Source organism: Centrocercus urophasianus, unplaced genomic scaffold, assembly GCF_019232065.1.
Source record: "Centrocercus urophasianus isolate 14NV4802_14NV808 unplaced genomic scaffold, USGS_Curo_1.0 seq_32, whole genome shotgun sequence".
NCBI lineage: Eukaryota > Metazoa > Chordata > Aves > Galliformes > Phasianidae > Centrocercus > Centrocercus urophasianus.
In genome coordinates this window covers 1,942,599-1,955,430 of record NW_024884889.1, presented here as the reverse complement: position 1 = coordinate 1,955,430, position 12,832 = coordinate 1,942,599, and the positions used below count along the sequence as shown (strand labels likewise).

The 12,832-nt window shown below is 37.9% G+C and overlaps 1 long non-coding RNA gene across 1 annotated transcript; it reads right to left on the bottom strand.

Moving 5' to 3' along the window:
* Positions 1–931: 931 nt before the first annotated feature.
* LOC122166242 lies at positions 932–9,949 on the bottom strand. Its single transcript, XR_006170742.1, has 3 exons — positions 9,863–9,949; positions 8,881–8,977; positions 932–2,117 (listed from the first exon to the last, which is right to left on the bottom strand). It is a non-coding gene; the product is annotated as an uncharacterized LOC122166242 (long non-coding RNA).
* Between the last annotated feature and the right edge of the window lie 2,883 nt (positions 9,950–12,832).

Here is a 12,832-nt window from a genome sequence, read left to right as displayed (position 1 = left end):
ATGGGTGCCACATTTGTGACTTTATCCTTTGTAATCGTGCTGGTGAAAAGGAAAGTAGATTCTCTGGAACAATCAAGAAGTTCCTGCGGATAGTTTTTATCAGGCCTAAAACTTCAGCCTTGGCATCATATTTCATGAGAATCCAAGAGAGATCGGAGCACTACAGTGCTATTTTGTCTGCTGTCTTCATAACCACGCAGGAGATTTGCAGTGTGTCGTAAATTCAGTTTTGAATTTAGGGGGTCAGCTGACCAGCAAATAAAGTCCTCAGAGTGTAAACAAAAAAAAGAAAAAGATTTCAAAAAAGTACTGGGCAAGACTGACATTTTTCATGACTCTGTGCAGAGCAGGAGACTTGTTCTGCTGTTGCAGTCTGGCTGGCGCTGGGAGCCAAGACATGTGGGGCTCATTAAGTTCCAAACAAGTTACGAAAGTTTTAAGCAGGAAAGAGCTCAGTTTGAGGAATGAAACATTTGCTAGGAGCCTCCAAGTCGAGAAAATGTTTTGTTCTGCAGCTCTTTGCTTTGCCACTTAGTACTGCCAAGAAAGGAAAGGAAACTCAGGAAGTAAGGTTACCTAGTCTGAATGTACATCGTTAATGGCATGAAATTCTTCTTCAAAAGATGGAAAATTCAGCCCTAGTTGGGGGTGGAATCTATTAGAATGGATGAATCATGGCATATTTCCTGTATAACGAACTGCCCGAGACATTAAAAGAAAAAAATAAAATGTAGAAAAAGTCAAGGTTTGTCTTCAATTTGCATGGAGAAGCATAGGTATATAGGTATATGTGCCTATGTGCATATAAATATATATTCATATACATGTAAACAGTTGTAAGTTTTACATTTCAGATGGAAGACTGGTTTCAGGTCTTCATCAGAGGAAGAATAAGTAATGAAATTAATATATTCATAAAAATGCAGCTGCTTAAAGATTTTTGTACAGAGTCTTGTTCCGATCAGAAGATGTTGTCAGAAGCAACACATTGGCACAAAAAGAAAAATCAGACTTGATAATCAGCATTTTTCAAAATATATGTCATTAATCTACTCCAGAATCACTGCACTTATGAAGAGCAGAAAACCAGGGAACAAGCTTTAATTAGTATAATTTTCAATCAGGATGGAAACAAACGTCACAGTGTAGAAATATCTCCACAGCCAAAACACCTCACAAGCTGGCTACAGCCTAGCAAGTACAAATGATCAGGAGAAATGAAGGACATTTAGTGCTTCACTATTAGTAGCCAGCTCCCATTATCTCAGTCCACATAAAAGTTAAGCCTGGCAATAGACAGTTTTTGAAGCTTATACTGCATGGGGAAAAAAAGCCACAGAGTGGCCCGATGCTTTCTTGGCCAGCCTAGAGTACGTCTTTGAAGTGATCCATTTGTGATAACTGCCATTACTCAAATACCAGTTTAGGAGCTCAGTTAAAATATTTTATTCCTTGTCAAGTTTCAACAGGAGACTTCTTCCTTTCATTTTTAGAAGCTTTACTTTTGAAAAATCAATTATTTATATTTCAGATCAATTCCAAAAAAGCATCTGCATTATCATGATACAAAGCTAATTCCCACAATACAGCCGAGTCTTGTTCATGCATCCCAAGTACTCCCAGCCTTACAGTTCAATCTCGATAGCCTGTTAGAACATCCACTTTTTGCTTACTATATTTCTGCAAAACCTAATAGAGTATGACCCAGTTTCTTCATGTACACTGATATACGTTACCTTAAGGAACAAGGCACCTGAAACAAAAACATCTTACACACCTCCTTGACAAAAACTGGCAATCTCTATGACTTCATTTCTTTCACTTGTAGGGTCCAGCCAGCCAAGAACCCACCGGGGTTCAAACATCTCTCAATATTGCACAAACTTAAGTACATCATTTACACAGGAGTCACATACGTATAATTTGTACCGTACCTTTCAAATTCCAACTTTTCAACAACGTCTTATTGATTTGTAAGAGAGGTATCTGACCTGAAAATCCACTTTGTTCCTCTGTGGATGAGATGAATGGCAGATTAAAAAGCAATAATTTCCTTAGAGAAAAACACAAAGCTAATGGAGAACTTCTTGTAGATTTGAAGATTTTTGTTTTACTTCCTGGGGGGAGGAAAGAAAGGAAAAAAAAAGAGAATTTGTGAGAAAATACATTAAAAAATAGATTTGAGCAAAAAAGTAGAACATGAAATATATTGCTGGAATTGATTATTAACTCTGTTAGCGGATATGATCTTAACTTTCTGTCTTAAACTGTGTTATAGAACAGCTTCCCAGTGAAACACTAACAGGGGAAAATCTATCTTGAATTACTCTCATTACTGTGGAAAATCAAAACAAAGACCAGTACTAGTAACGGTAATAATATATATTAGTTGCTGAATTATATATAAACGACACAGTCCTGAGTGATCTGAAAATTTTGATTTTGGCCATGAAAAACCTCGTCACAGGCTAAACATATGGCTAAACATATATGTTCATTTACCTGTTGTTTCTGAACATTGCCTGCTTTTCCTCACCTAAACTACACTTAATTTTTGGTTCTGCAGTTTGGGAGATTTGCTGACAAAAGCATTACCCATTATGATTACCTTTTCTGTATATAAGGGTAGAATGCGTAAATACACACATGTATAATCAGCAATGTAGGGAAGTTGATCTAAAAAAATTACATTACTAAATAGCAATGAAACCAGAGCAATTATATTGGTTTTATAAGTTCATCTGTGCGCTCAGGTGGACACTGGTGACAGAAGTCTACTGAATATAACAACTTTGACTACATCAGAAATTTATGTGAGTGTATGCGTAGATATATATATACACACCAAGCAATTTTTGCTGTTTGTACATCGAGCTGTACTTCACAGGGCCTGCTGCATGAAGCAGCCATTTTATATTGGGCCCGGATTGATTTTTTTATAGATAGATTCATATTGCGATGCCTTACAGTAAATTTCTCAAGGCTTTTCCTTGTTCTTTATTCTCCGTTTATCAAATGTAAAATAGCATTGGTCTACAAAGGTATACATAGCTCATGAAACTTGAAAGGTTTTAAAACTACGCAAGAAATTTCCTTTCGCTTTCTGGAAACGGTGGAAGTGATAAGAAAAATGTTTGAGTTGTAGGAAAGCATTCAAAGTACCTGACGTGGCAGAGGATTGTTTATGCTGCTCAGGTACAGGTGGTAGGAGGGGAGTACTGTCATAAGTCTGCAGACTCATGGCAGGAATACACAGCTTACGGCAATGAGTTAGCAGAGATAGCATCACTGCAGTTACATTAAATAAAATAAAGAAAATGGCATAAAAATTCTAGTTCACAAATAACTGTACCTCAGCTTCAAACACCAGTGGTAGATTTATGAAACGTGTACATTTTGTTAAGGGAATAGTCTTTGAACCAGCAGTTTGGGACACTTAAGAAACACTGAGAAATCAGCCAATCTTGTCTGGAAGTTACAGAACTTAAAGCAGGCTTGGGTTTAAGCTCAAGGACTTCACAGTCTGCTAGAATCTGGACAAGACCTTGAATTTCCAAGCTCCAAAACAGTGGAAGCTCTGTGTGTCACTGAGCTTGTAAGCTCAGTTAGATTCATGAACAGTGATTTTGCCTCACCAGTTTCTGTGCCCTTTGTAAAAAGGGGCCACAAAATGGTGGGATTTGGGGTCCCCTCTGGTCCCCCAGGCTGGCAGAGAAAAAAGAAAGAAAACAAGAGCATGTGCAGGAGAACTTTTCAGATTGCATGCAGCTCTCATGCAGTGTATTTGACTTATCTCAGTGGAGTGTGCACTGTAGGAAAAAAACATGTCACTGCTCTAAAACTGTCTTTTCTAATTCAGTGCATCCATGTATTGTTATAAATCGGTTTCCCACACACTGAAAGATACCGAGACAAGAGAGCAACTTTGACTGTTAGCTATCAGCTCAGATAATGAAAACTTTCTTTCAGCATTAAGCTTCCAGTATATGAAAAAAAATAAGACTAAAAATATAAATAAATGCCTTCATGCTTGGCCTGGAAGAGGTTCCTTCTAAGTGCACATAGGAATCAGGCGTTCACATTCATCCTGGTTCTGTTTCCAAGGGAGTTTTAAAAGCATCTGGAAGTCTACATTACAAATTGCTGTCCTTTACATTTCTGTATTTCTGAATCCTAATTATAGGGCTGTTGGCAGATGAAGCTGTCAGACAGTCAAGCTTGAGTACTTCGTATCTTAGTTTGGGTTTTGTTAGAGATTAATATAGAAGCATATCGAACACACTACTTATTCTGAGGTATCACAGCAAATTACCTATAGGTACACACATTTCAGCAGATATACTGGCAAATTTACTATAAACGTATGTCATGATGAAGGAAACAAAGTAATTATCCAATAGCAGATTTGAATATTGTACTTATCCCAAGGTCAAACATATAAACAAGGTAGTTTTGAATTTTACGGGCATTTACTGACGCTGAGAAACGCTTCCTTCCTACATATACCTGTCCATATTAGGTTGTCTGCTGTAAATTCTTAGTCTTTCTGGATGAAGAGTGATTAGCACTGAGAATATAAACGAGTCTCACTTTGTCACAATAAACAAAATGCTACTATCCGTAAGCACCGCAGGGAAACAATAGGTACTGTCTTCATATTAGCATCTCTGCACTTGACAGCAAAGATATATTTTGCCACATGGCTAAGTCTCGGGGCAGACAGCTTATTTATATAACTTTGGCTTACCAGTTTCCTTCATAAAGAATGAAACCTTCACTAAATGATAATCTTTTGACCTCCAACAGGATAGTGATTTACAGAGCCACAAAGACAACACTGTGTTTAAAAAGCTTTAAGACTCCATTTAAAGCTCTTACGGTGCAACAGAGCTTCTAATAATACATTTAGTGCTCCGAGTTGAGACAGCGTGCTGAATAAAGAAATACTTCTTACACGTTTAAAAATGAATTACTTATGATATAAATATATTTTACTGCAACCTGTGGAAAACAGCTTGCAAAATATAGCTACAGTTTCATAGTATCTGGTAGTCAAACAAGGAGCAGCGAGGGCAGAGTGGGAGGAGAAAGGCTGCATGACAAACCCCTGGATGTCTGATGGGAGAGAAAATGACATCCTTGATGTAAAAGCACTCTAACAACGTAAACTAGAAGGATGATGTACATAACCATTCTAGTGTAACGCACATGATTTTCACTTGGACAGATATGTTATTTAGATCCTGTCATGAAATATAAGTCTTCGTTTCCCTTCTACATCCAAGTAACTGGATTTTCCACTCAGCAAAGCAGCACCGTTAAGTAAGTTAAAGACACAGCATCAGATGTTTGAAGTTTAAGTATCCTCTCTCTTGCAGATCCATGTTATATTCAGACAGCTGGTTGTGGTGCATTTATTTCTAGAATACATTACTCACTTTTTTGCGTGATCATTTCTGGGTACAAGCTGGCATCTGCTCTGGTTTATTCACCTTTTGTGTTGGAATGAGGAGGAAGCATGACCTTGTACTGATGAATCTCTTTACACTAACAGCCAGAGCAAGCATGTTCTGATTTTTTTTTTTTTTTTTTTTTTTTTTTTTAAACAGAGAAAGTTGGTTAAGATTAGAACAGAGCAATTCATTGCATAGGTTAAGAGCCTAACCCAAAGATCTATGAAGTCAGGCTTGAATGTTACTCAGATCAGTGTAACAGAGAAGGAATCAGAGTGTCTGTTACTATGACAAGATGGATTTCTTGTGCCTGCCCTTTTTCCCTTTCTACTGGAAGATGTTATTCAGACTCTGACAGGAAATGCAAGATTTCACTTTTTTATACGTGAAAGTGACTAGATATTCTGCACATTGCATCACTTTGTGGACCACTCGCCAGGACATATTTTCTCTCCCAGCTGTCAAAATAATTAATGATTTGAATTAGCATTTCAATTAGGGGCTGTATTTTGTTTCTGCTGTTTTGAGAAGTCATACCTTGGTCACGTAATGGCACATTTCTGTGAACTTCTGGGATAAAGCGTGGCTTTATTTAAGGTACTCAAAGACCGAAGTGCTGTGATTTTCAAAAGCGCACTGAGGAGCTCTGGCTGTACATTCACCTTCCTGTGTTGGACATGTGGACAGAATTATCGCTTACAGGCTCTAGCCGTGCCTTTTAGGAAGACAGTGTGAACAGATGAAAGGAAGGAAAAATTCCTTGCCAGCTGGAAAGGAATGCAGACATGGGGATCAGCAGAGCTCAAAACGAGAGCAGTTATGGGAAAGTGAAGGGCCTTCATCAAGCTGCAGGTCACCTCCAGCTTGTGCATTGTGGAACAAAACAGTCCTGAGGCAAAGGGAGCAAGACAACAAAACAATGATGCCCTGATTGTAGCTATCTGGGTGCTTCAGGTAGCCAGCAGAAAGGGGTTCCAGCACCAGTGCTCAAGACCAGGGAACGGAGAGCAGCAAAAGCTGGGAAAAAAGCTGCAGGGGGATCAACTTGCAGCCAGAGCTAGCTGGAACTGCAAAAAGAAGGAGAGAAATCTCTGGAAGCAGCAGGAGAGTTGAGCCTGACAGGACAGGAGGAGAAAGGACTTGATAAGAAGCTGCAGCTTTTTCCTTTGCTTTCCTGATGAGTTGTGCTCAAAGCAGCAGCACACTTCTACTGCAGGTACTTAAAGATGTAAAAGCTTACTGAAGTCAACAGACATAAAACAAGCCTAACAGCATGATGTAATTTTTGTGTTCCTGCTAGAGGTGGCCAAGACTTTTTCAACTAATTATAGCTTCAGCAAAATATGCAGTTTCACCTAAATTAGTAATTTTGGCTGCAGAAGGAGTATCTGCTCCAATCCACTTCATTTCTCAAAACATTTGCAAGATTTTGTTTCAATTTCACTTGCTTGCCAAATGGAAGTAGATTATTCTCTAAAATTTTCACAAGGAGGAATTGCTGCCGGAAGACCAAAACAAATACAGTTCCCAGACCGTAAGAAATGATGTTCAAAATCTTTTTCTTTTTTCTTTTTATTCTAATCTGTTCTCTTCATCCCAGTGCCAGGAAAGGAGCATCTGCATAAATTAGCGCTGCATGTTAGTCAGTGACTGGGTAAATTTGCCATGGGAGGGAGCAATGAAAACATGGCTACTTTCCTCTGTTTGGGTGAAAGTCTACAAAACAGCAGCATGCAAAACTGAAGAAAACTAAAAGATGGATTACAGCCGTGGAAGAGCTTCTGTAATTTGTTTTCATATTGATTTATCAATACATAATATTCATTTGGCTATCACTAATCTCATTTCCCTAGACATGCACACACATTCTAGTAGTACTTTTTCATTTAAGACGTATGTGCCGAAGTTGAAAAACAATTAACCACTCTGAGGGGGAAAAGAGAGTCAAACTGTGACCCTTGCTCCTTCATCTGCTTTGTTTGATAGCAGCTTTATTTTTATCTATAATTTTCTTCTTTTTATTTCCATCATTTCACTACTGTGCCTGCTATCAGTACCGCTCTGATGATCTCCTGATAATATTCAATCAGGCCATGTATTCTTGCTATGATCAGTGTAACAGCGAGCATTAGGTTTGTTTTTGTAATCTTCAAATACTACAATCATTATCCACCACAAAGAGGCACAGATCACAGGAGGATGCATTTATGAACTACTAAGACAGATTTTTGTCTAAACCTGAGATTAAGTTGTATAAGATCAGTGGGATTTATTTCTAAATGTTTCAGAAAAGTTGGGTATTAATTAGGTTCCTTAGCAGAGGTAAATTAAATAAATTGATCACGCAGTGACTTCTCACTAAACCAAAGAGAATGGATAGATATTCCAGAACTGCCTTAGCAACCAAGGAAATTTTAGGTAACATTTTTGAAAGATGTTTAAATATCCAAAAATCTGAATGACCCCTACAGGAAACTTGGAAAACACCCTGAAACCAATGAGTTAAGTACCTTCACACAGTTGAATTTCAACTAGAAATACCAGTCTAGCTGAATATTTAGAACTAAAAAGATTTAAAAATATATGTGCCTGGCAGCTTCATTCATTATGAAGGCAAGAACTGGACCCGTAAATAAAGCATACTGAACAGTTCACACACTATAAAACAATCAGATTAATTTTTGAATAATTGGATGAGTGGAGAACAGAAAGCAAATGAGAGAATGCAGTGGTACACCAAAAACATAGCATGCCCTCCATCCAGGGCTCGCCCTATCGTAGGGGGGCAAGCTCTGTAAGCATAGGGACAGTCAGGATGGCTAATGCAAACAAGGAGCTGAAAGTAGAAATGCCTACATCAAAAAAGGATGCACTCAGAACTGTTCCTCAAACAAGAGTAACTGGAAAATCTTCAGCTGAAAAATCTTAAGGAACTGGTGCAAGAAAATCTTCGTATTGCAGCAAAAACTATGAACCATCCCAGACTATAGGAACAACGCCTAACATAAACATTGTTTAATACGAAAGGGCAACAAATTCAGCTGTTGGTGATATCATGATGAAGTAAGGAAAGTGAGATTTTGATTATATACACAGTAAGTCTAGTCCCGGAATTTACCTTGTTTAACAAAGACAGTTCAATCAGAATAAAGTTCCATTCTCATTAGCATCTCTATCTGAAAATAACTCGTGTTATGAATAAAAGAGTATATTCTTCTGAAGAGAAAGAAAGCCTGTTATATCCCATGCAGATGCGTTACTACAGTCAACACTTTACCACATTACAGCAACTCGAGGCTTTTATTTCGGGAAAATGTAGAAGTAGGACTGAATGATTATTCTGGAGACAGGAAAAAAGGGGTAAGAGGCACAAAGGACAAGTTCTGCAGAACTTCTCTTTTAAGCAGCGTATTTTTGTAGACAATACCTTTTAGGAGAGTCTTTCATTAGTGTAGTCAGCTGGTCAACTAGTCTCCTTCTGAAGAAATTGACATATAAAAGAGCCAAGAATGGAGCAAGAAAACCTTGAAAAAAGTATGTTAGAGATTTTTTATAATATGTAATATGTTTTTATAATATGTAATTTTTTATAATATGTAAGGGAGCTATAAGATGAATTTAGTAATAAAGAAGTGAGTTTTAAAAGAATAATCACGTTTCACAAATTGCAACTTTAAGAAAGGCACTTATAATGTCTCTATTTTTAAATTTTAAATATTATTTAACTCTAAAGCCTAGCCTGAAGAACTTTATTGCAAAGAATAAGGGAGGCATTAAAACGTTGAGTTATGTTCAGATTTCTTTCAGTATTGCACTATTTCTTTCTAGTAACTGCAGAAATGTGCACAAAATTACATATGTGCCATGGGTTACTAAACGTACCTTATAGTATTACACCTGAATGTATAAATAGAGATATACCCAGGTCCTCTCACATACTCTCTGCAATTATTCTGTACACAGATCACAAGCTATCAAAAGGGAAATTAATGAGGACCATTACGGAAAAAAACTAAGATGCTGATGACAGACAAATTTAATATTGTTGGAGACAGAGAATTAATTCTCGTCTTTGTACTTCCAGAAAAAGCTAAAGGTCATATCCTGAAGAATGTAAAGGTGAAATGTTAAAAGGTTTTATGATAATGCTAATGCAGACAGGCAATTAGAAGTATCAGAGGTTTGCAAAGCTTTATAAACTCAAGTAAATTAAAAGCCAGGATCAAGGAGAAAAGAACAGGAGCTTTTTGGCGGTTGTTTAATCCCTGGTAGTGTGAGCAACTCTACATGCCCAAGCAGGGTTAATAATTTAGAACTGATATTACAGAAAAAAATCCTAAATGGATAGTGCAGACCTATGCACTCGCTAACACTAAAGGTGAAATATTGATAAGAAATGAGATACTTACACATAATTTAAAGCTGTTTGAAACTGCTGAAAGCAGCATGGTTTCAGGAAATAAATCGTTCCTTCAGTGGCATGTGTTCTGGCCAGAAGGAAGAAGAATCGAGTTAGCCTGTGGGTAAAAGCAAAAGGGAATTTTAAGGAGGCTTTGAATTATTTCTAATCTATGGTACAACTTCTCAAATTTGAAGCTCACAAATTGTATTCTAAGCCAAGACTAGGACATTATCTTGGTAGATGAATGAAGCATTCAATGGTCATGTTCTAGCCATGACCTGTTGGCAATTCAGCCAATGCTTCACCCTTACCATTGACTTTTATTTCACGTACATTACGGAGCCATGAAAGTTGCCTGAATCTAGAGGAGAAAACATACCATGATTTTTACCAGTGATAGGCTTTTGCATGGACTCACAATAGTCATATGATACTCAGTTTTGAGGTAAACTTTGTATTTGTTCAGAGGTATTCAGGAACTGTTCAGTTCCTCAAGACAAGTGAGAGAAATTCAATGGTGAATAAGAAAGACACAAGTACTTGGAGTATATAATAGCATAACCAAGAACAACTGTAAACAGCAACATAGCAAAAGCCCCAGCTCAGTCCACCAGTCAGTGCCATGAACTCCATGCTGGCTGCTAGTCAGTTTTCTTCTCAGTGTTTATTTCACCTTCACTTGTCTGGCACCTCCATTATAAGACCCATGCTGAAGAGCATGTCTTCACAATGACCTCACCTCCTTGATTTTCAGATAAATGAAGCACTGCACAGAACAGTTTTTAGATTAGGGGAACTAATGTCAATTTTAGAAGCAGCTACCAATTTTTGATCAGAAAACTAATTTTTCTAATAACACTATAAAATCACAGAGCACAAGGTGTATATTTCAAGACAACCAAACGTTTTATGGCCAAAACAAGTCAGAACAGCATTGTGAAGTTTATACTGTAAGACAGAGGAGACAGAGACTTTAATGTATTAGATTCAGAAAAGGTTTTTCTAACAGTCAGCACTGGTAGAGCACTTCCTAGCAATTTCTGAATATGGATGAATTTGCATTACACTTTGCAAACAAAACTGAGAACAGCCATCCAAGTTATCTTTGACTGCTCTACCCTTCTGCTGGCCAGCTGTGAGCTCTGGAGGAAGTCAAGGTACTCTCCTTCCAGTACAAATCCAAAGTCCAGACAGAATTACTGTTTGCTGTAGCTGTTGGTACTACAAAGATGTAGGCTTGGCACACTTCTGTCAAAGTTGCAACGGGACTTAAAATCAATACGCACAGAGTGACTGCTGATTTCACGATGCAAACACTCACCCTAGAAGAGTAGATAGCGTTGGACAAGACTGTGTTTGGAGTAAGTAGGTGATGTTTCTTGTATCCAGCATAATAGCATGAGGCAACAGTCTTCTCTGCTAGATTTTTTATAATAAAATATTCTGTGCTTGAGGCACAGAGCAGTTAACCTGGCATGAAAACACAAGGTGCGTCTGGTATATAGTTAATGTCTCTTCAGCTCAGCAGTGGCTGGCTCAGTAATTCCCCTAATATTCCTGAGAGAAGCTGAAGAAAAAAAAACACACAGCTGCCTCTGCTGAGATTGCCATGAGTGCAATCTGCTTACTCAATTATTTGTTCTTTCACAGTAATAGCATAAACATTTGCATGTGGTTTATACGTCCAATCAGATTTCCTTTTCCGTATTTTCCACCTCGTCTCTCAAAAGCCAGAGATCTTGCTTGTTGGAAGTATATGTATGTCTTAACTACATGACGGACATTAAAGAAGCTGAAATTAATGAATTACCCTCATAACAGAGAGTTTATAGATATCCCCAAAACAGCATTATTTAGAAGTATTGTGTTCTCAAATATATTAGATAGGTTGTGCTTCTCCTAGAGCTAGATGTCATGTTTTTGTCTATAAAATATGGAAATTGTTTTCAGGTCTGCAGCTGAAAATAATACCTGGGTGATATATTCAAGAGAGTGTCTGTACTCGTGTCTCAACTAGTAATCATGTTTTATAAGGCTGTCATTATTACTCTTGGCTTGAGCTCTGTTAATATATATGTATTCTTCAGAAGAGAAGTACAACACAACATTCTCAAGACTTGCAAAGTAAACTATCATCCGATGCCTTGGTATTAGAAGGAAAGCAAGCAATGAAAAGACAGGGAGCTGCTTCTCATTAACTATTGTAAGATGTCAGCAAGATTAAGGTGTCAGGGTATAGAAAGATGAAGAAGAAAAGAATTACTTAGCAAATAGGCATAAATGAATATAAAATGTGAATAGAAGGTTCTAGCTTCTTCTAAGGGTAAAAATGGGCCAGTAGACATTATATTGTGCTACAATCAACTCATCCACTTGATTCTGACCTTCATCCTCATAGGTGAGAGGAGCGAGAGCACATAGCCGGTGCTGGGAACTTTCAGAACCATTATTTCTGAAAAGAAATGAATATTCAAAGGCCCCCTAGACATAATGAAGGTTAAATCCTATGTGGGGTTTTGTGGGCACATGCAAGTGCTGTCTGGCTTAGCTCTAAAAAAGCTTGAGTTCAGTCTGTCTGTGAGCTGCTGGGGGGCTGCACAGCCACGTTAATGCAGGGCTGAGCTCCTGCTCAATGAACTGGTGATAAAGACAGAGCATTACTTTGTCATCTCACAAACGCAGCTACACAACAGGCAATGGGTCTGGCAGAACAAAAATATCATACAGACATACATACACGCAGAGAAGTCACTTGGCTGCAAATTAGTACACAACTGACTCTTCGAAACCACCTTAAGTATCACTAGCTAATAGCAGCTATCACAAGCTCATACCATTTAAATACCTGGAAGATATTTAAGTTCAATGAGTGAACAGTGCTTACCTGCCAATGAGAGAAAAACAGCCCCATTTTCTCCAAAGGAAAGCAATTCCAGCCAGGTATTGCCACTACAAAAACAGCTTTTCTTTGTAAGGG